We start from the raw sequence: 22,771 nt of genomic DNA on the forward strand, positions 1-22,771 counted from the left end.
GTAATTGATACCTGTGGAGCAGAGTGTAGTATTAGTACATGGGAACAGGGATTAAGTAGGGGCTTTTTTCTCCAGAGAAAAGAGAAAAATGGGTAATTTTAATAAGAAGAGTTTGAGTTAAAGAATTTGTGACCTGGGTTAGCAGCTGCATGTTGTTTGCATTGTATTTTGCTTCTAAACAAAATATTTTTATCTTCATTCATTGAAGAATGTCTCTCTTGCTTATAGGCAAATGAGAAAGCAAATCTTTTGAAACATAAACAGTGGTACTTCCCTGGAGGGAGGAGATGGGAATTCTCCTGTTGCTCTGAGTGTTGCCAGGTGCCAGAAGTGGTCCCCAGTGGTGGTGGTAAGAAAGAAATCTTCCCCCACGTTTCTGTCTTTGCGTTTTGTCTGTAGCAATAAGATGCTTTTAGCAAAAAATGGGGGTGCAAATCCTGTTCTTTTCATAGATCTGTATGAATTGCTGGGAGAGGTGTCAAAAGTCTCCCACTCTGAGAATTTTAATTTAGGGGCAAAACCAGCGCTTCAGCTCCTTGCTTGCTGTAGTGTTTGCTCCTGCTCTCTCACGTATGCTGTATCTGTTGGTAATCATTGCAGCAAAGACTCAACCACAAATAGACCTCCAGAGGACTCTAGAAATACGTAACTATCGCCTCCCCCCTTAAACGTAGAAGGGGAACTGTGGCCTTACAGTGCTTTGAGGACCTCCTTTACAGAGTTCTTAGAAATCTCTTGAATGCTGACTCTGGGGTCATCTTAGGCTGCCTTTAATCCAAACATCCTTAAATTTTGTCCAGAAACCAGATACGGAAATGTTAAGTTATAGCAACAAACTTCCTTCTTTTTGCCCTTTTTTGTAGTGTCTCCTACAAACGGTGACAGCAAAAGTGGAAGGCTGATGAGACCCCACTGACACAGCAATAGGACAGGGTTTTTCCAGGACAAGATCTTAAAACCCTGAAGTGGTTAGTGTCGGATGTTGACATTTTAATGATGATCTCTGATACCCTGCCCCTTCATGGGCTATTAGTAGCTTTTTTATAGGAAAGATTTAATCTTGGTGATTTTGCAAATACTCAAGAGTGTTGCTTTAGTATTTTATAACCTTTCAAGGTCTATTATAGGACAAGTGTCTCCCAAGAAACTTTTGTTTCTGTGAGATATTTCTCAAAGCTCTGATTCACAGGGCAGTACATACTGGATCAGCCACAGTCTGTGTTCAGGGCATGTATTCCGACCCCATGCAAAGTTACATCCCTTCTGAAGATGTACATTTTCCTGCTATAGAGGAAGTTAAAGCATTTATCCCAGATCATATTAGGTGGGCAAATAACCACTTTCTGAGAGCCCCAAATATTTTATTTCAATAAATATCAAAATTTTACCCCCCAAAATTAGTTATTGCAGCTGAATCTGGTTAATGCTGACCATCTGCAGCTTTGGTGGGTGGAGGGAGACCCAGTAGGTTGACTCATGAAAGTAGCCCTGTTACAGTGTCATGGTGACCAGCTACTTTCAAAACCGGTTCTGCAAAATGTTTTTGCCTGGGCTCATTGCCATCAGTGTAAGAGCAATGCCCCAGAAACACACGAAAGCCTGTTCTTATGCATTTGCTGGTTTGTAGCATATTTTTCAGCTTACATGGCTGCAATTTTTGCTTTTCTTCTTTGTGTGTAAGGCCTGAAAAGGCTGTCAATCTGAGTGTTACTGAGAAGCTAAAATATGCTTGGGGGGCAGGATTTTATGAATTGTGCACAGCTCTTGAATTTTCAAGCTCTGCTTCTGTTTGGAGGAGAGAGAACTTGGGCTTTTCGTACTGAGCCCTGCAGGCTGCCAAGCCTGGTGCCTATGCCCCTCATGTAGTGCGTGCCTGGGTGTCTTATCTCGGGTTGCTAGAACCTGCAAGGAGGAATAATCTGGAAATGAAATGTTCTGAATGAAGTGGATGGCTATGCTGGAAGCTGCATGGGTTGAATAATCCCATGAATAATTCTTTCAGCCTTCACCTTCTTGATTGTTCAGATAAATCCTGAGTGGGTCGATAGATATTAATATGGATTAGAGAAATTGTACTGAGAGCTTTTCAGTGTCCCAGTGGATGCTTCTTCTGTGGAACAAATCTCCATTTCATGAACCAAAGCACAACTAGTACCAACAGGCACACAGTCAAGGAGGTGAGGGACTGAATTACGGGGAGGCCAAATTATGATGGCATTTGTCATAGCAGCCATCCCCTCCTGTTGGGGTTTATGCATAGGCAGAGGCCCTATAGGTATCATCTGCTTCTATTGTCCTTATTGTGTGTCTTCATGATGGGATTTCTCTTTCTCAGACTTGCCAGTGTTACAATTTGTAACAATTGTTGGAAGATTAAATTTTCATATAAACTTAGTTGGGGGCCACAGAGGGAGAAAAAAAAAACCAACCCTCTGCAAAGCACTTGTGGACATAAAGATCCAGCAGGCTAGACCAAAAAGCAGCTCACAAAAGCAGTCATGGCAGTCACAATTTCAAGCATTTTCTATAGTTCAAGCAAGGAGAAATGTAAAGTACACCATAAAACTAGTGACATTCTCTGTTTCATATTTAGTTTACCAATGTGGAGGCTGTGTAACGGGCTATTTCAAAGCCTGTAAGACAGAGGCCTCTTCGCTGGCAGACTGATGTTCTGAAAAGCTGCTACCAGAGATACGATCCCTGCCATTAGTCTGGTGCAGTGTGTTTTTTAAGCTTAGAGTAAATTTTGCACAACATGCAGAAGTAATGTTCTCTCCTATCTGTTTTTAATAGGTAGTGCACTGATTTGGGACACTATGAAAATGAGAAAGGACTGGTTTTCCTTGGTAGTCTAGAAACACTCAAGAAGGTCTGGGTGTGTTAGGTGCGTTTATAGCATGGAGCATTCTTCTGCAAGGTGGAAAGTGTTGCTCTGAACTCTTTCAGGATGGGGCGAATATTGTTTCCATGTCCTTCACTTCAGTACGTCTCCTCTAACTACTGAGCCCGCGTATAAGAAGCGGGCACCAGAAGATCAGCTCTCCTTGTTGTGACTTCTATTTGGAAGAAGCAAGCATGACAACTGTGTTTTGTGATGCAGTCGGTCCTCTCAATCTTTGAAAACACTCGGACTGTGCCCTGCTAAGCTTTGCTCCCCAGAAAGCTTAGGGAAAGAGCAGCCTTGTGGGACGATGCTGGTTATGCTTGTGCCTGGGACCCAGTGCTGTTCAGCCCTGCCAGGGTGGTCACTGCTCTGGGCTGGCACAGGGACCACTTCTAGCTGGGGGGATCAGCTGGTGGAAATCAAGGACCAAGGACCTATAAACTGGGTATCCTAGGGATGTTTATTTTGAGAAGAAAAAATAATCCAAACTAAAAGTGCTTTATAAGAAGCTATAATGGCATTTACTCTTACTCTTTTATAATTGTTTTGAAAATGTCAATGTTGCCATGGGAGCAATTGTTTTCACATGTTTTTTTAAGTTGTGAAGGCCACACGTTCAGGAGCTTTGACAGTATTTTCTAAAGCAGCAGAAAGTACAGATGGGAATACGAATGCTGTCGCAGCGTGTATTTCGGGACGATATTATTATGCCTTACCAGCAAGGCCAGTTTTGTATCAAGCGTTCATTTGCCCGGTCTCTGTGCCTGTGTCTCCCTCTTAAGAGAGCCTCCTTTTCCAACTTGGTTGTGGTGTTCAAGTTTAATGGGACAAGTAGCCTGATGCGCAAGAGAGGCTTGGCCTGAGACCGAGGAGCTGGAGATCACACAACCGAATACATTTGTGATTGAAAACAGCTGGCAAACAGAGAACACCCCTCTAAAAACAGAACAAGCCTTGCTCCTGCTGCAATGTGAGGAGAAAAACAGAGAGAAGGAAGCTCAGTGCAGTGTGAGCTGGTGATGCAGCTGCTGGGCTGTTGTGGCAACTGCTGGTGCTGTACCATCGCAGAGAACGGGTGCATGTGTTGGAGCTGGCCGGGTGAACAGCAGCCAGCCGCAAGCGTGGGCTGCTCACCCGCACCGCGGGGCCCGGCTGTGGCGGCTTGTTTTGCAGGACCTTTCTGGTTGGCTGTCAGGGCAGATTCTCCTTGCTTTTGTGAGCTTTTGCCTTGTTCAGTCAGAAATCATCTGGGTCCTTTGGATCTTTTAATTGCAAGACGGGAGCAAAAGACCTAAGCGTCTCCTCGTGTGGTTCTTTTTCCTGTACTGAAGGTATAGCAATGCCACTTGTTATTGTCAGGTGTGCCCCAGAAGGAAAAACATCTTCACTGTTTATGACTGTGGGCCAGTGTAGTGCTGGGATATTTGGCAACATAAACTTACAGCCCAGTTGCAGGTGCTACTGTGTTAAGGCTGTTTGTCCCTCTGTGCCTACACTACCAATTTCTCAGCTTTACTAGGTTAACTGTTCCCTAAGCAAGTCTGCTGAAATTATCTATTTGCTAAAAGATTCTAAACAAACATTAAAAAACAGAACAAAACAGTTTAGCTTAAGATATATCTTGTTGGTACAGACCTGGGATGAGTAATAACTGTAAAAGCAGTTATACAAGCAAACCTCAGGACATGCTGACCTTAAGCGTGAATTAAGAGTGAACTTTTAGCAGTGCCTGGGAGTAGGGACTTGTGAACAGTCAAAGCAGGCATGGGATAAGCGCCTAGTCGCCTGGAAGTAATGAACTTAGTTACAGAAAAATACTTCTTATTAATGCAGTGAAGTTTCAGTTACTACAGGTATTTCCCAAATCTGGCTTATTATAGTAAAGGTAAAAAGAATTTAAATGGATTGACTCAAAAGAAGTAATTCATGTTTAATGGGCTTGAAAGCGAACAGCACAGACTGCAGACTCAAGAAGCAATTATACATTGCTGAATAAATAGCATGAAGGTTCTTGTTACATGTCTTGATTGGGCAAATATTGATTATTTTAGATTAGGTCTGGTAATTAGACCAGTCTGCTTGCTTGTTTATTTTAAATGAAGCTAGCCTGGTTTGTTAGACTCATTGTCTATGTGTTCTATATTAACACATTGCATTGAACTGCAGGCAGTCTTTAATATCCTTGAATTTCTGATTTTTTTGGCATATAATTGCAGATGAGCTAAGGGTTATTCTGGCAGATAAAAATGAATCATAAGAGCATAAATGCTGCTTCTCAAACCATTACTCTGCCTGACTGAGGAGCTTTTGAAGACCAGTGCCAAGCTAGCAGCGGTGACATCCAGAATTTAAGTATGGCACACAGGCTCTTTCGAATATGAGGCTTTGCTACAACAAACACCTCTGTTTACTAATTAGCTTCTAATTTTTCAAATGGTGGGGAGCAATTTTTGACTTGGCAATCCAACTATTCTGAAACGGTGCGAGCTCCAAGAGAAATGAGTGCCTACTTTTATACTATAATTTCACATTTCTTTCAGCGCTTTATAACTGTGCCAGGTAACAGAAAACAATCTCTACTCCAGTGATCTTGTGCGTCTCTGACAGAAGTGAAAACGATGCAGTGGCACGTACAGAGATGTAGAAGTTTCCACACAGGCAGCTGCCTACTTGGCTCGGGTTAGGTCACTGAGAAATCTCCCACGTTCAGATTAATATCAGTACCGTGGCACCTGTAGGACTGAGGAAGTACTCACAGCATCAGAATTATTTTAATGTCCTTTTGTCTAGGTCCAGTCAGAGCTAGTTTACATGAGATGATGATGATAAGAGCAGAGAGCATCTGTGAAAACTCCTTGTGCTTTTGCTGTCAGTTGTGGAGCAGCCCTCATGCAAAGTAGCTGTCTGAATTTTGCTGGTGCAAGGCAGGCGTGCATTTCTAGTGGGCTAGTCATTTCAAGGATCCCTGCAGCCTCCAGTAAAAGGATATTTAGGTCACCTCCCTCTCAAACATTGCGTTAAAAGGCTACTGTTCAGAAGAAGCTGAACAAGTGAAACTGAATCGCGACAACACTAACCAGTCCTGGAATTCTGATCTTTGTTGTCAGCATCTTTCAAAGACTGTGTGTGTTACCATAGAAGGGTCCCCTGCTCTGCAAAATTCAGAGTGGTTTGAATTAACTATACATGCTACAAGAGGCTTATTTAGCAATAGGATGCCAAGCTACCAGGAGATGGGAGATCTTAAGAACTGGGAAGAGCTGTAGATGTTTTTTTTCAGGTCTTTCTCTCATGTGGATTTTAAAATAGGTGGGCTGTTTGCAGAGCGGCTGCCCTTCAGTTTCCCAGCTGAATGGCCGACAACAGCCTGAACTTTAACAGCATGCAGACTTTCCACTTCTAAGTTATTTTTTTTGAATGAGTGGGATACTGTATTTATAAAGTGTTCTGGTTGTAATTTATAAAGATTTCACCATGTGCAAAAGCACATGTTTATGCGCAGGCAGTTCATCTTTGCGTTCATAATGTGATCTTCAAATTTGTGTAGGAGAGAAGAGCTTTTTCTTTTTGTGGTGGTTTGTTTGGGGTGTTTTTTTGTTGTCGTTCAGGGTGGGGTTTTTTCCATTTACCCTGAAAAGATGGTGTGGTGTGTGGCTGCTGCCAGTATTGGTATTCAGGCCAGAAGGGGCTGGTATGATCTTGTCTGAAAACACAGAACAAAAAACTTTGTCCGGCGTGTATTTGTTTTTGCTATCAGTCTGCTTGATAGTCTGCTCTATCTTTTTGGAAAGATACCTGCTTTTGTATATATGCAAAAAGAGATCTGACCACAAGGATAATTATGAATTGAGACTGATAACAGCGTTGTGAAATATTTGTCAGTGAAATAATCGAAAGAAGTATAGCCATTGTGTTCAGGTAGGAACACACTGCTGATGGCAGCCGAGGTGACAGGAAAGAGAATAAAAGTTGGATCCCATACAAAGAAGAAGGGAGGTGATGTGGGCCCCTGCCCTGCTGTACAGCTCTACCTTTCTTGCTTTCTTACCCTTTGGGTTGTGAATAGCAGACTGCACACAGCACTGTACGAAGCAGCATTGCACTGAACATCCTCCTCCTCCTCCACAGGATCAAGCTCCCTGGTGCAATTCAGGCTGCCAATTCAGCTTGCGTGAACTGACTGGGGAACTGTTTGGGTTGTGTACCTGTTGGTTTTCCAAGCCACATTTTTCACCTATTATTCCTTCCTGACTGCAAAACAATGGGGTTTTATCTTAAGCTGCCTCAGTGACAGTCAGTCACCCAGCAGAACGCCTACTGCTTCTGGTTTAGTAGTTTTACCTCTCTCTCTCTCTCCCCCCCCCCCCCCCCCCCGTGATGGAGATGTTCCAAACCCAGATACTTCAGAATGGTGGCTTTCGTCTTTCCTCCCCCTCCATGTGGCCCCCACTTCCCTCCCGAGTTGAACCCTGGAAAATTTGCTTGTGGAAGCGTAGGCTTCCTATAAAGATATATCTAGAGGAGGTATCCTTGTCCATGTGACAAATGTCAGTCTGGTGACAGTAGGCTGGTTGGTCTTTCTCACTTGTTCCAGATCCTGTCAAGAAGGCTGGGGACCGTAAAGTTATAAATGAGTGGCATGTATTCTGCTTCTCGGCTATCTTTTAGAGCAGCCTTTCTGCGCTGCTGGTAAGCTGTGAGCAGTTAGCAGTTTGGAGGTACGTTTGTAGGGTGAAATAATGCAAATGCTCTTCTGGGGAATTTCTGGATTTAGTATAGCAGAGCACTTGCAGGGGAGAACTGCTGCCTCTCCTTGGTTTTGCAGCTGTGATTCTTACAGCGTGTGGATAGCGCTGGTGTCATCTGGGGCCTTCACTTTATGTGTTATTCATTTACTTATTTATTAATCATCATCATAATAATAAATAATTATATTTATTTAAGCTTTTCCATCCTGGCAGTTCAGATTGGGGTAACGAAAGCTGGAGCAGAAGCATGAGGCATAAGCGAGCGAAGCCAATGTGCCGAGTCTTGCGTCTCCTAGCCTGCTCTAAGGCGGGGGTAGGAAGGAGGTGGTGGGTTTGCTACCGGACAGCCCCGAGAGCCTGCCTGCTCCTGCCGGTTCACTTGCACTGGTGATCATGCGTTACTGTGGATGCAATCATAGAATAAATCATATTGCTCTTCTTTTGCAGAAGGTAGTGTTTTATACCTAAAACTTAAAGCAGCTCAGCAATTCTCAAAAGACAGACTTCCAATTTCTTCCCAATTAGTATGTTGTACTTCAGAGAAAAGCTTTGAACTTGGGTAGGGGCTTGTAGGCATGCATATGCGGTGTTTGCTGAGATTTCGTTTAGCAGCAGTCAGAAGCTTCTCCTTGTTCAGCCACAGCACATTTGCATGTTGACAGATACCTCCTGTTGGCTCTCTTTGTTCTTATGTTTGAGGGTTCTTTTTTTTTTTTTTGCATAATTTTCCATCCAGAAAGCAAAGTATATCATTCTTCTTCTAACACTTACCTCAGGTGATCGCAGATGAGACTTTTTTGTTTATCCTTTATTTTGCATCCCTGTTTTAACAAGTAAGGAAACTGTGCCACAAAGCATTTTCCAGATTCACACAATCTATCTAGAAGGAGATGGGTCTCTACGTTTCACAGCTTGGTGTGTAGACGCACTTACACTCCTGAAATTTCTTTTGTAGTTTATTTTTATCTAAATACAAAGGATGAATTCCCACTTGCCTTGAAAATTTGACCACTTGGAGTGAAGAGGAGCATTTTGTGTAGTCTTAGAGATGAGCAGACACTACTGAGGTTTTTCTTAATCATCAGAGACTAAGATTGGCAACATTATATAATGACATAACATTGATCTATTTTATACAATGCAAGAGACCTATTACTCAAATAATTTTGTACTAATAGGGCTTCTGTTAGATAACTCCTTTTCTGTTTGTTATATAAGGGCTGGTATTACAGAATCACTGTTTGAATACCAGCACTGTAATTTTAGAATTGCTTTTATAATAGAAATACCAAGTAAGCCTTGCTCCAAATGTAGGCAATTATTGCAATATCTTAAATTTTTTTTTTTCCCCCAAATGAGGCCTCTTGATAATTGCTGTTTTGGTTTTTATTTACAAAATCCTGAGGCTGTCCTGTGCCCAGTCATATTCCATTATATGCATTTTCTGTAATGAATATTGTGCACTGGAAAAGTATTGATCAGCAGTCCTGGAAACTGGTGATTGAGCTTCACCTACGAAAACATTGCAAGTGCCAGTTTACAGACTGCACCTCTGGAACCCTCCTGTCATCTTTTGAACTATACGTGTGTTTGTCTCTCGGGTTTTGGGGGTTATTTTAATATAATGTAATATAATTTTATTTCTGTAATTGAGAACAGAATCAGCATGAGCAGTCGCAAAATGAGATTGGGGAACACAGTCAGTAAAAATTCCTTTGGAGCCCACAGAAACTGATTATTCCCAAGCAAGGAATTTATTTGCAAGCTATCTCCTTCACTGACAAAGATGTAGATAGTAGTAAGACTTTTATCTATGTAGTCACTTGAGAAATGAGGTTGAGCTATAGGTGAGGTTGGAAAAAGTTTTACAATAGACCTGGACTTTGTGCAGGGTATAAGAGGGCAGGAGGACCTATTGACTTGGTGCATAGAGAGCGCCTGAAATTTTCCTTTAATTCATGAATGCTGTGATGCTTCTGTCCTGGTTGAGAAGTTGGTTTCCACTGGACCCTCTTCACCACACTTTCTGGAGTATGTCATATTTATTTTGTGTGTGCTTTTAAACTCAGAGGCAGCCTCTTATATTCTTTTTCCACCAAGCTCCATTGAACTTCATACCAGATAAAATTTCCTATCTGGCTGTGATTTTTAAATTCACAGCCTCTTTTTTCCTTTTTGGCCAAATAGTTCCAAGTATTGTCTGTTTCTTTGATTGTAAAAACTTTCTATTGATTGATTGTATCTTAAGTGTTTTTCTACTGTCTCTTTCCACTTTATTGAAATCTCCTAAAATGTCTGACTCCACTGACAGGGCAGCCAAGGGTTTAAGAGGAGCTAACAGCATGCCGTAGCTTTCTGTAGTGCTGCTGCTAAAGTTCAGTCAGAGAATAGGAGCGTCAGGGGGCTGACTACCACTTTAATTTTTCTTTGGCATTTAAGCTAGATTTTGTTTGGATTTTGTTTCTTCTTATTTCTTTTAGAGGCCTGACTCTTACCAGGTGAGGATCAGTTACGCCAGTGAAAACTGTATCTGCACGAAGGGCTGTGTTGGTGTAATGGTAGGTGAATGGGAATCACACTCTTCAGTGCAACTGTGGTGTCTCTGTGTGGACGTGGCCTCAAGTCTCTCTCTATCTGGACTGTCCAGATTATGGTGCAGAACAGCCAGACAGGCCCCTGACCCTTAATCACACCGGTGGCACCATGTTCCTGCCGCCTGTGTAGGGTGTAACCGCTGCCGCCTTGTTTCTTTCCTCTCTAGGCTCTGGTATCTCCTTGTTGTTAATCAAGCCACTGGAGTGTGCCAGCTGTGGCTCAGGCCTCTCAAAAGCCCTGAATTTGGAGTGGGTTGAAGAGAGAGAAAACACCATCGTCTTTAGTTGCGTAGAGCTCTCCTCCGAGACCCCCAGAGAAAGGGTAAGGGCAGTGGAGTCCCAAGTCCCCCTCGAGCAAAGCACCCGGAAGCCTGTTTCCTGGCTGGCTGCAGAGCCCCTTTCTTTAGTCTGTGCAGTTCACAGATGTCCCTTCATCGCGCCGCAAAGGTGAGCGGTCCTTCTGCCCTGCAAGGACTGCACTCTGGATGCAGACCAAACTCTTTCTCTGCCGTGATGTTCTCTCAAGCCTTGTGTTCGCTCTTCGTGGAGAAGAGATAGGCTTTGGTGGGACAGGAGGTTCCTTTGCGTTAAAATCTAGATTTTATTAAAATCTTTTGTCAGCTCTTTAAAAAGAAAAAAAAAAGTCTCAAGCAGCAGTGCTGAACATACGTACCTCACCACACGAGCGAATCCTGTTGATCGTAGCCTGGTAATTTGCTGTAAGAAGATTACTGGATTAGAGCAAAAGCTTGGTTTGTCAGCAACACCACCTGACAGTAATATTTATTGAGAAGTATTACCTATTTTAAATATTAGTCCACTTATGCGCCAATCATACCTTCATTCTTGAGGTAAGAGGGGCTTTTTTTAGTTTGGTGCTTTACAAAGCCACGTAACGGAGAGGACACCTAGCTTTTTTTTTCCTGCTGCTGAGCAGGCATTTTTATTAGCTGCAGTGCTTCCAGATTTACCTCGATGAGCTTTTGTCATCATAATCCCTTCCCCATCTCAAGACTGATTTGCTTTCCTAGCCAAGACTCGCATCGTCCATTTTTGCCGTTCCATTTCTCCTCCTCCTTTTTTTGGTTTTATTAATCAATAACAAATTGGGAAGATGTTGGTAAGCCAGTCGGGTATATGCTTGCTAGCTGGAATCTGCGCTACACTCATCGCCCTGGCTTTAGCCTATTACTTGTATTGGTAAGTTGGATTTTGCGCTGCGACTGTGGTGGTGGCTTGTCCTTTAAAATGCTTTCTCGGGGTGGGCTGGAGGGTGGTGGTCCTTTTGAAGTGCTCTCAAAGGCTGATGTACTTACTAATGTGTGGCTGGGGTAGATACCTTACCTGATTTGTACTGGTGCCCTCTTTATTTGTCATGGGACTCGGTTTTGCCGTTGTTTGAGGTTTTGTATGGTTTTATTCAGCTGAGAGCATAGTGGCTAAGGATGTCGTAGCATGTGTTGGGTAAGATGGCGATTGTGTCTTTCCAGTTTGTTGTGAGAGCCTTTTTAAACTTCTTTCACTCTTATTTTGTGCTCTTGCTTAGCGTTCACATGGCTGTCTCTCTTGACATACAACTTGGAAATTAGGCTGCAACAGGCTCACAATGCATTAGAGTGTTTGCAGGACACCTCTGTCTTCAGCACTTCGAAAGAAATGTTTCAGGCAGGTGAAAATTACGGACTGCCATAGTTTCCCCCCCGCCAGGAGCTCAGCAGGTTGCTTCCCCTTGGGGGTGAGCTGGGGCCCAGGAGGGTGGTGGCATGGAGCCTGGGCGTACCTGGGGTTTTTGCCGTGCTGGAGGAGCACATGGCGATGGGCCTAGGGCTGCCCTAGATATCTGGGCTGGCTTTGTTTCCACACGTCTACATATGTCCAAGACTTTCAGCCAAAAGGAATCTTGGAACTTCTTAGAGCTGCGTCTGGAGCAAATAGCAACTTTTAGAAACCCTAGTGCAATCTGTTGACTAGTTTTAGTGGAAAAATTACATGTCAGTTCAACTGTAAAAGGAGAAGCCTGCTGAAGATATAATTAATATGGCTATGATTGGAAAACTTTCCAAGGGGTGTGACGTTGCTGAGAACAAGTCTCCAGCATAATGTGTGGGTTCTTTTGTTTGTTTTATAAGGCGATGAAGAGACAAATAAATGAAAATCTCTGGGGTGATCTTCTTGGTTTTGTTTCTTCCTCCAGGCAGTTATGCCTGTGCTATTTACAAGCCTGCAATCCTCTGTGTGTGTACGCACACACTTCTAATATTAATGAGTTTATTTACGTTTAAGCTTTACAGCAAATCTCTGCAGATATGTAAGCTTTTGGCTATACAGTGTGGCAGCTCAAATTAAAATGTGTGTGATTACTAGCCTCGTTAGTCCTCAGAATGTTCAAGAAAATGGGACATATGTAAGTGACTTTACAGTTCTAATGTTAAAACACAGGAAATGTAGAGCTTAAGGATGTTAACAGCTGTCCTGCTAAATGCTTTTTACCAGAGAAAGTACACGTGGTAGGTATATACATGAACACAGTGTAGTTTTTAATTAATTCTGCATGTCGGGACTCAATATTGGGGTGTAGTATATGCAACCGGTATCAGTTTGCTTTTGTATTGACACAAATACAAATTTGTGTGCGTGTTATACATAGGCATAGCATGTACATCTCGTTTGTAATTCTATTTTTTTCCCCTATTTTGTTCACTCTTAAAATTCTTGACTTGCATCCAGGTCAGATCTGGTTTGCAGGAGAGATTACAATTCTGCACACAGCAGGAATTAACTGGTATTAGGTCAGATCCTCTTCTTCAACAACCTCAAGGTTCAGGAGAAAATTAATGACATCATCTATGTGTTTGTGAAAAGAAAGCTCATTCAAACCTCTCTGATTAGATATGGATGAGACCTAACGTGAGTACCTCGGAGTGCTTTTTTGGCTTTGTTGATTTGGGGTTTTTTTAACTCTTTAATTTGTTGATGCTTGGAGAAAGCTAACTTTGATAAATATTTTAGTTTATTTTTTAACATAAGTCTGCTCTGTAAGAAGTAACTAGAAAGAGTAATTTGGTTTTTAATTTTTTTTTTTTTTCTTCTTAAATGTGTTTGGCTGCTGCAATTCCCTTAGAATATCATCAGACAGAGCTGGGGTGATTAAGATCAAGATCACCAGTTCAGCAGGGAACTTTGCATATTGAGAGATTAGCCTGTTTTTTCTGTAATTCCATCTGTGATCTTTTGCTTCTCCTGGATTGGAGCACCCTTATTAGCTTGCCGGACAGGATGTATTTTGGTCACCTTCTGGGCTAAATTTAGTTTGTACTCTCTAAGGAATTTGTCTAAGGAAGTGAAGAGTCTTTGTTCCTCTGGAATTTATGTGGCACCCTGCAGGCCTCGGGCTGGCTCCCTTGCTGTGTGTCTGATGCAAGAACACCACCAACCTCAGAAATGACCTAGGAAATCCAGCGTGCCCCTTCCACCTCCCCCTCCCCCCCCCCCCCCCCCCCAAAAAAAAAGAAAAAATATAAAAAAAAAAATGCATTGCTCAGATATGTGAAGGCAGGTGCTCAGGCAGCAATGAAAGGTGTGCAAGGGACCACCAGACTAGCAGTCTCCTGAAGTTACAGGCAGCTGTATAGGAAATAGTCCAGAGAGCTCACGTGCATCTACCCATCTACGTCTCCACACACAGGCTCGTTCTGATGTCAGGTATGAATGCCTCACAAGATATACTGCAGCAATCCATTGTATAACCCGTAGCGCGAAACTGAAGTCCACAGAAATTATAAGAGCATGAGACATTACATTTTCTTCTTTTGTCAGTCATTACTGCCTCAGGGAGTTTGTTTGGTTAAAGTCTCCCTGCAACATGAGACCCTAAAAGAATTGTCCTTTTTCACCAATCAACAAATAGCTTAGCACATAAATAATGGATTTATCATTCTGTGTGTACTTGTCATCACTTAATATATAGGATAAACTTACAAGAATCCTCTGCTCTAGTTTTTTGTGGGTTTTAATTGACACATTCCAAGCTACAAAATGTTTGAAACAAATGCCTTTGCCTTTCTTTTTCCCCTGTTGCCAAATCTGCCCTCTACGTTTCAGCTTCTGGCCACCAAAGGAGCCCAAAATACTAGCATGTATTTAGTTTGATTAATTGGTGTACTTTTTATTAGAACTTAAGGTAATTTAAATCAGTGGTCTTACAACGTTCCTAGCCCTGCCTTGTAGCTTGAGTGATGTGTCAAAACACCTGAACTTGCCATGAATGTTTTGATTTTATTAATGCACTTTGAGTTAAGAGCAAAATAATTCAGATCACAAAGTTTTGGCTACTGTGGTATTTTGTACTGCAATAGTTTAGCATTTTTTGAGACAGATTGAGAGAGGGGAGGCCTATGCTAGACTTGCATGTGTATTCAAGCAGTTTTAATGAGCTGTGTAATTTCACTGCCCATTTATTTTATTTGCTTATTGACTGTAATTGCGCTTTGCTCTCTTGGTTTCAGGTGTTTGAAGCAGTAGTTTAGCACATGATCTCTAATGATGCCTATCTTCATCTTCACCTGGATTTTATTAGTATTTCCCATCATTGTATTTTTTGGAGTGAATGTATTGTCTGTTAGTTTAGGCAGAATAACCTGGAGGTCCCTAATTTGTATGTACTGGAGGGGTGATTTGCACACAGCGGGGGCAGGTCGTTTCCGTGTTGGTGGGGAGCCCCATGCCGCTGGCCCTGGGGATGGTTAAGCGCTCTGGGAAGTACTACAGTGTAAATGCTAAACTGGTCAAACATGAGCTTTAAGCCCTGCTCCTGTCAAGTTAGTGCTTGGTTTGTGTCTTTCTTCAGAGTAGCGCAGCAAAAGACTGCATGGTGATTGCCTATTAAAATATTGTTTTAAAGAAAGATTGATTCCCGAAGGAGATAAATAGGTAAAAATGGGTAGCCAGGTCGTCCGTTAGTGTTCCTGCACCAGTTCCCTAGCCCTGAGGGGAGCAGCAGAGCGGATGAAGAGCACTGCTCTGCTCACGGGCCCTGCTGTCCATGCTGGCTGAAGAGGAGAGAGGGCCCTCTCAAGGGTGGGGGACTCTTGGGACAGAGATTTAAAAAATATGTCTCATCTATACTTAGTATATTATTCATGTATCTAAATGCTAGTCCACTTCACTCATGCTTTTCTCAAAATGGCGGGGGAGAGGAGCATTATGCATTGGCTGGCACGTTCTCTGTCAGGCCTGTGGAGTGCAACTGTCTGTGCCACCATTAAGGGAGGCTGAGGAAGAACGGGCCTGAGCCTGATAGAGGAACAGTTCATTTTTCCCGGTGCATCTGTACAGATTATCACTCGACACACAAAGTGCGACATGATATATTTCTATATAACATCTATTATCTGTGGATAATGTGCCCATAATCTGTGGGCTGCTGTGCTTGAAATACTACCACATTTCTGTAAAAGCCACTGTATGCTCTGTTGCTTTATTTAGGCAGCTTAAACTGAAGTACTGAGAAGACAGGTGTCCTACATTGGCTGGGTAGTTGTCTCTGACATAAGAGCCTAGAGATTAAAACAGCCAATGTCTTCCTAACACACCCGTAGCACCAAACCATGCAATTTTAAGAGCGTCAAATAAATCAGGAGTTTGCAGAGAAGTTGAAGCTTTGAGCAGTGTTCTCAATGTGGAATTCGGGGGGTTGTTTCTGTGCTGTGGCTGCTGCTCGTGGATCTGCAGTCATGGAGATCTTGAATATCTAAAAACTCATTACCCAAAGAGTTTAAAGACCATATCCATGTGCGTAAACCATGAGTTCATCCAGGTTAACATAGCATTGCTGTGTATTTAAATTTGATGACGTAAAGAGCTTGAGCTTGGCAGATTTTCAGCCTGCTTCGCTATGGAAATAAAATTTAGTGTTGTGCTGTTCAAATACATTTATCTGTGTCCTTCTCCTCAGCAATATGTTTTGAACCCGTTGTGGGGTTTCCAGCCACACTTGGCTGGCAGGTGGAAGCGAGGATGTCTCCAAAATAACTGGAATCCTAGAAGTTTCATGGAGGTAGCCAGGGAGAGGAGAAAGGGGCTTCTAAGAGCCTCACCTTAGGGAAATGTTATGACATACAGCTGGGTGTTCTTTGATATCCAGGTCTACATGGATGTGAGCTTGTAAAAGTGTCCGTCAACACTAAAATACGAGTTTGTAGGGAACCAGGCTTTTGGAACTACTTCCTAAATTCCTTTCTTCGGCAGACTGCTTTCTAATGATGAGTAGCTGGCTACTGAAGCTCTTCTCTGCAACCAGAGCAATCGTTACGCATGTACTAAACGGAGGTCTGTATATATTGGTCAGAGTTGGAGCTTAGGAACAACATGAGATATTAAAGGCTGAAGGAAAGACTGCAAAAGCAGCTGTCAACACCGCACAGACTGTTTTTTACTCTTGAACACAAACCAAGTTGACCTCAGGGACTTTGCTGATCATGCCCCTTGCAGTGGTTGCTCTGCCACAGACCTCTAGGCCAGAGAGGCCGGCACTGTTCCCGTTTCACTGGGGACGTGCGGCAATGCAGTTCCCCACGCACTTGGTCCCCAGTGGCTGATTTGGATGCCCTTTGCAAACAAATGATATCAGACTGTGATATGAAAGAGATGTGACTTAATACTCTGAAATTCGGAAGTGAGAGAGACACATGGTTTTAATGCTAGTGAAGAGATTAAGAGTAGCGAAACAAATGCTCTAAGTAATACTTAAACTTGCATCTGTCTTAAGAAGGATGAACTTGCTCTGAATCAAATCTTAGATTTGCGGAGCTGGTAGAGGAAAAAATGAATCTGTGGCTGAGTTACCTGATAGGGCATGTCTATACTGCAGCTGTGATGTGATTAGTTTTAAAGGAGGGGTGAAGTGCTTGTAAGAGTAGCCATGGCAACATAAAGCTCACTGCAGGCTGCAAAAACCACCTGGGAAGTGGAGTGAAAACTCAAGCAGTTTGGACTTAATCATTATTGCTCAAAGTGCACTGCCTGCCTTCCTGTAGAGCTCATTTGATGACATTTCAAGGAGGAAAGAGGTCTCAGAATGGTTTCCCATGGTCAAATATGAGGTCTCAGCATCTGTTTTTCTATGGAGATTGTAACTGCGGGCTTGTAATTTTACAAGCATTCATTATAAAAATGAAGTAATATAGAAGAATATAGTTGGGTGGGACTTCTGGAGCATACCATTTGAGTTTGAGGCGGAGTTCAGCAGGGCTTATTTCACAAATAGGTTAGGTTGCTCAGGGCTTTGTCCAGTTGGGTTTTGAAAATGTCCAAGGATGGAGTTTTCTCAGCCTCTCTGGACAACTTGTTCCAGTGCTGAACCACTGTTCGTATGTTGTTAATATAGCTAGCAGTAGTACAAATCGGTGTCATCTTTTAATGGCTGGAAAGAGAGAAAGGAAGCCTTGGTGAGGAGCGGGCTTTGCTGTTAATTCCTTTTGGAAGAAGTTCTGGGAACATGAAGGGCTGTTAGTGAGAATCTAGTGAGATCTTCCCAATGTTTGTGTTTGGGCTCTTTAAGTTAGACCCTTGTGAGCTGTCACTGGGGGAGTGTGTGCCCTGGCAGGACTTGGGCCCCTAATACAGAGAGTATGTCGGTGATGGCTGTCCTGTACATGACCAACGTGATGACTGCAGGGTGGATCCAGTGCTGTGTCTCTTTGCACTGGCTGTGTTCGGGTAGTGCAGCCAGACAGATGGTGAATGGGCAAGAGAAGCTGTGTCAGTGGTTGGGCTTTGTGATGTGACATCCCAAGATGACTTCATACATATCCAAAATTTTGGGAACTGAGATGCCTTCTTATTAGTCCGTGTCCAAAGGTGAGCGATAGGTCACCTTTTCCGGAGGCTGCTTCTTGGGAGAGGCCAGTTCACAATGCAAAGCAAACATCTGAAGTTTGGTGGCCTTGAAACCGAAGTAAACCTGGAAGCAGCCCATGGGTTTTCTTTGTTGGCGGCCTTTTTGCCTGGAAAGGAAAGAATCAAACCATATGCAGGGGTCCACTGTTTGGCCTTGTCTATGTGAAGAGCTGATCTCTTATCCTGCATTAGGAGTCTCGCAGGGAAATAGACGCTATCAGCAGCTGGGGTCGCTCTCCTTCTCCTGCTTGACCTATAGTCTGAAATCCATGTTCATCGGTAACTGTTCAAAGATGATTTCCCTGACATCACTGTCATGCATGTATTCTGTTCACTTTTACACAGTCCAATTTATTTATAAAACTAGAAGCTGAAAGCAAAATTTTGAGATGTGTAGCAAAGATCATAAAGTGCTCGCAGGAACTGTCATCCAGGGAAAGATTGAGGGGACTAATTGGCTGTGTATATGGGAGTAGGTAAGATGACAAAAATGCCGTCAGAGTGTAGATACCAAGAATGTATTAACACAGAGGAGAGGGAGAAGCTTTGCGGAGAAAACTAACTAGAAATGATAGTATGAAATGAAATGTCAGAAAAAAAATGTTGTTCTTAAAATATAATAGCTCTTGTTCAAAGTTTTTTTTTTAGCAGAAAACACAACTGAGGAAGTGGCTTGTAATGACAGAAAATTGATGGGAACTTGACTTCTTGAGAAATTACTGTAAAAATAAAACTTGCAAACCATTAGTATACTATTTTGTATCTTGTGTTCAGAAATAGCATCAAATGCACTTTACTAAATAGACCATCTTTCTACTTGGTACACATATTGCCATGGCGAGGGGAGAATTAAAAACAAAACCTTTGTTGTTCTCAAGAGATTGTCCTGGTTTCAGCTGGGATAGAGTTAATTTTCTTCCTAGTAGCTGGTACAGCGCTGTGTTTTTGATTTAGGATGAGAATAATGTTGACAACACACCCATGTTTTAGTTGTTGCTAAGTAGTGCTTACACTAGTCAAGGGCTTTCCAGCTTCCCATGCTCTACCAACTGAGAAGGCTGGAGGGGCACAAGAAGCTGGGAGGGGGCACAGCCAGGACAGCTGACCCAAACTGGCCCAAGGGATATTCCATACCATGTGACGTCATGTTCAGTATATGAATTGGGGGGAGTTGGCCAGAGGGAGGGGTGACCACTGCACGGGAACTGGCTGGGCATCGGTCGGCAGGTGGTGAGCAATTGCATCGTGCATCACATGCTTTGTATATTCTTTTATCATTATTATTATTATTACTATTTTCCTTTCCCTTTCTGTCTTATTAAATTGTCTTTATCTTAACCCGCGAATTTTACTTTTTTTTTTTTTCCCGATTCTCTCCCCCATCCCACTGGGGCAGGGGGGAGTGAGCAAATGGCTGTGTGGTGTTTAGCTGCGTGCTGGGTTAAACCACAACAGTCCTTTTGGCACTCAATGTGGGGCTCGAAGGGTTGAGATAACGACAGATCTGACCGGAGCGTGTTAAGGCAAATTTGTTATAAGCATTTATCATATTGGTTTAACAGTCGCTGGTCACAATGTTGATTAAGTTACTCTCAAAGTCGTTGTGCTTGCTCTCAGAGTTGTGTTATGTAAAACCTTACTTGCTGTATATGTTCCCTGTTGTGCTGTCTATCACCACTGGGAGCTGGATCAAGGATATCATTTTGCTGCACTGTGTAACACTACTGGTTTATGGTGTGATAAAATTTTTGGTCGTGAGACTAATTTTTGTATTTCTACTTCTGTATTTGTACTCAGCATTGCTGTCATCTCCATACCTCGGGAGTCACTTTTCGGAAACTATTAATAATTACACCTTTTCCCTTTTCTCCTCGGGGAACCAATCTATGGGGGAGATGGGGGGGACACTTTCTCCTGCTCCTTCACCTTTCCTTTCTCCTTCAGGCGAGTTACAACAGCTCTTGAGAATTTTGAATATCCTTGGGATGTTCAAACCAGCATGGTCCTATTGCTCTGTCTCCTGAATGTAGTTCAGGTTGTGATCTTGTTTAAGGTTAAACAATTATTTAAGAATACCATCCAGAGATCAGTCCCAGCAACAGGCACTGTGGCTACTCAAACCCTGTTGACAGGCACTGCAGCTACTCCAACCCCCGCAACAGGCATTGTGGCTACTCAAACCCTGGCAACAGGCATTGCAACTACTCCAGCCCGCACGACAGGCATTGCAGCTACTCCAACCCCGGCGACAGGCACTGCGGCTGCTCCAACCCCGGTGACAGGCCCTGCGACTGAACCAGAGAACCAACCCGTGCCAGTATCAGTCGCCCCTATACACAAGAAGAAATACACAAGAAAATCAACTCGTTTAGTAAGGACTGAAGATGAACCAGGGCCATCACAAGAACAGGAGGAGGAAGAGGCAGAACCCATAAATGAGATGGTAACCACCAGATGCCTATCCCTGAGTGAGCTGTGAGATACATGAAAAGATTTAAGCCGTCATCCAGGCGAGCATATTGTCACCTGGCTGCTCTGATGCTGGGAAAATGGGGCCAGTAGCCTGGAATTAGAGGGTAAAGAAGCCAAGCAGCTGGGATCCCTTTCTAGGGAAGGGGGCACTGACAGAGCAATTGGAAAAGGGACACAAGCCCTCAGCTTCTGCAGGCGATTCCTGTCGGGGTGAAGTTTCCTTCAAGGAAGATGTTATATGTCACCCACGCAAATGGACCACCATGGAGAGAGGTATCCAGTACCCGAGGGAATTAGCCATGCTGGAGGTGATTTATGGTGACCTGAACAATGAGCAGCTATTCAAAGGTCCAGATGAAGCCAAGTGCACACGACCCATGTGGTGGAAGTTTGTACGGAGCGCACCATCGTCATATGCCAACTCATTGGCAGTGATGACCTGGAAAGATGGAGAGGGACAAACGGTGGATGAATTGGCTGGTCAACTCCGGCAATACGAAGAAAGTCTCTCTTCCTCCCTCATCTCGGCTGTGGAGAAACTGTCCCGGGAGGTCCAGCAACTCAGAGAGGATAGGTCCTACTCCCCACATGTACGGACCAGTATCTCGGCGATTAGGAGTCAGCGTTCTTTTGCTCAAGAGAGAGGATATAAAGGGTACACACCATGGGGCACCCTATGGTTTTACCTGCGTGACCACGGAGAGGTCATGAGGAAGTGGGATGGAAAACCTACCTCAGCCCTAGAGGCACGGGTACGTGAGTTGCAAGGAAAAACAACCACACAAGGGGGTTCTTCCAGGAAAATTGCTGCTCCAGCTTCCAGCGGGCAGTTCCCCAGACACAGCAGAAGGGCCAATCTTACTTCTGATCTTAATGAAGAGACTTCTGACTCATATGTACAGGAAATGAGAAACAAATACTATGACGAGGACTAGAGGGGCCCTGCCTCCAGCCAGGGGGAGGAAAGGGATAACCGGGTTTACTGGACTGTATGGATTCGGTGGCCTGGCACATCGGACCCACAGGAGTACAAGGCTCTAGTGGACACTGGTGCACGGTGTACCCTAATGCCATCAAGCTATAAAGGGGCAGAACCCATCTCTATTTCTGGAGTGTCAGGGGGATCCCAACAGCTAACTCTACTGGAGGCTGAAGTGAGCCTAACTGGGAAAGGGTGGCAGAAGCACCCCATTGCGACTGGCCCAGAGGCTCCGTGCATCCTTGGCATAGACTGCCTCCGGAGAGGGTATTTCAAGGACTCGAAAGGGTACGGGTGGGCTTTTGGTATAGCTGCCTTGGAGATGACAGAAATTAAACAGCTGTCTACCTTGCCTGGTCTCTTGGAGGACCCTTCTGTTGTGGGGTTGCTGAAGGCTGAAGACCAACAGGTGCCAATCACTACCACAACGGTGCACAGGTGGCAATATCGCACCAACTGAGACTCCCTGATTCCCATTCATGAGCTGATTTGATGACTGGAAAGCCAAGGAGTGATCAGCAAGACTTGATCACCCTTTCACAGTCCCATATGGCCAGTGTGAAAGTCTAATGGAGAGTGGAGACTAACAGTAGACTATCGTGGCCTGAACAAAGTCACGCCACAGCTGAGTGCTGCCGTGCCAGACATGCTAGAACTTCAATACAAACTGGAGTCAAAGGCAGCCAAGTGGTATGCCACCATTGATATCGCTAATGTGTTTTTCTCAATCCCTTTGGCAGCAGAGTGCAGGCCACAGTTTGCTTTCCCTTGGAGGGGCGTCCAGTCCACCTGGAACCGACTGCCCCAGGGGCGGAAACACAGCCCCACCATTTGCCATGGAGTGATCCAGACTGCACTGGAACAGGGTGAGGCTCCAGATCACCTGCAATACATTGATGACATCATCGTGTGGGGCAACACAGCAGGAGAAGTTTTTGGAAAAGGGAAGGAAATAGTCCAAATCCTGCTGAAGGCCCGTTTTGCCATAAACCAAAGTAAAGTCAAGGGACCTGCACAGGAGATCCAGTTTTTAGGAATAAAATGGCAAGATGGGCGTTGTCAGATCCTAATGGATGTCATCAACAAAATAACAGCCACGTCTCCACCAACTAGCAAAAAGGAAACACAAGCTTTCTTAGGCGTTGTGGGTTTTTGGAGAATGCATATTCCAAATTACAGTCTGATTGTAAGCCCTCTC

General features: G+C 43.7%; 1 protein-coding gene across 9 annotated transcripts in view; it reads left to right on the plus strand.

The window, feature by feature from the left end:
• Window positions 1-22,771, plus strand: part of AGPAT3 (1-acylglycerol-3-phosphate O-acyltransferase 3) — a 108,018-nt gene that overhangs the window by 51,927 nt on the left and 33,320 nt on the right. The window contains exon 3 of one of the 9 annotated variants that reach the window (XM_076354885.1): window positions 229-349. The exons of 5 other annotated variants lie outside the window; for them this stretch is intronic. The gene's annotated coding sequence lies outside the window, so the exon portion shown is untranslated. Of the gene's footprint in view, window positions 1-228; window positions 350-947; window positions 969-10,112; window positions 10,191-10,482; window positions 10,549-22,771 lie in introns of those variants that run through there. 3 more of the 9 variants (XM_076354877.1, XM_076354911.1, XM_076354899.1) reach the window with 3 other exon arrangements.

Source organism: Aptenodytes patagonicus, chromosome 1, assembly GCF_965638725.1.
Source record: "Aptenodytes patagonicus chromosome 1, bAptPat1.pri.cur, whole genome shotgun sequence".
NCBI classification, from domain to species: Eukaryota; Metazoa; Chordata; class Aves; order Sphenisciformes; family Spheniscidae; genus Aptenodytes; species Aptenodytes patagonicus.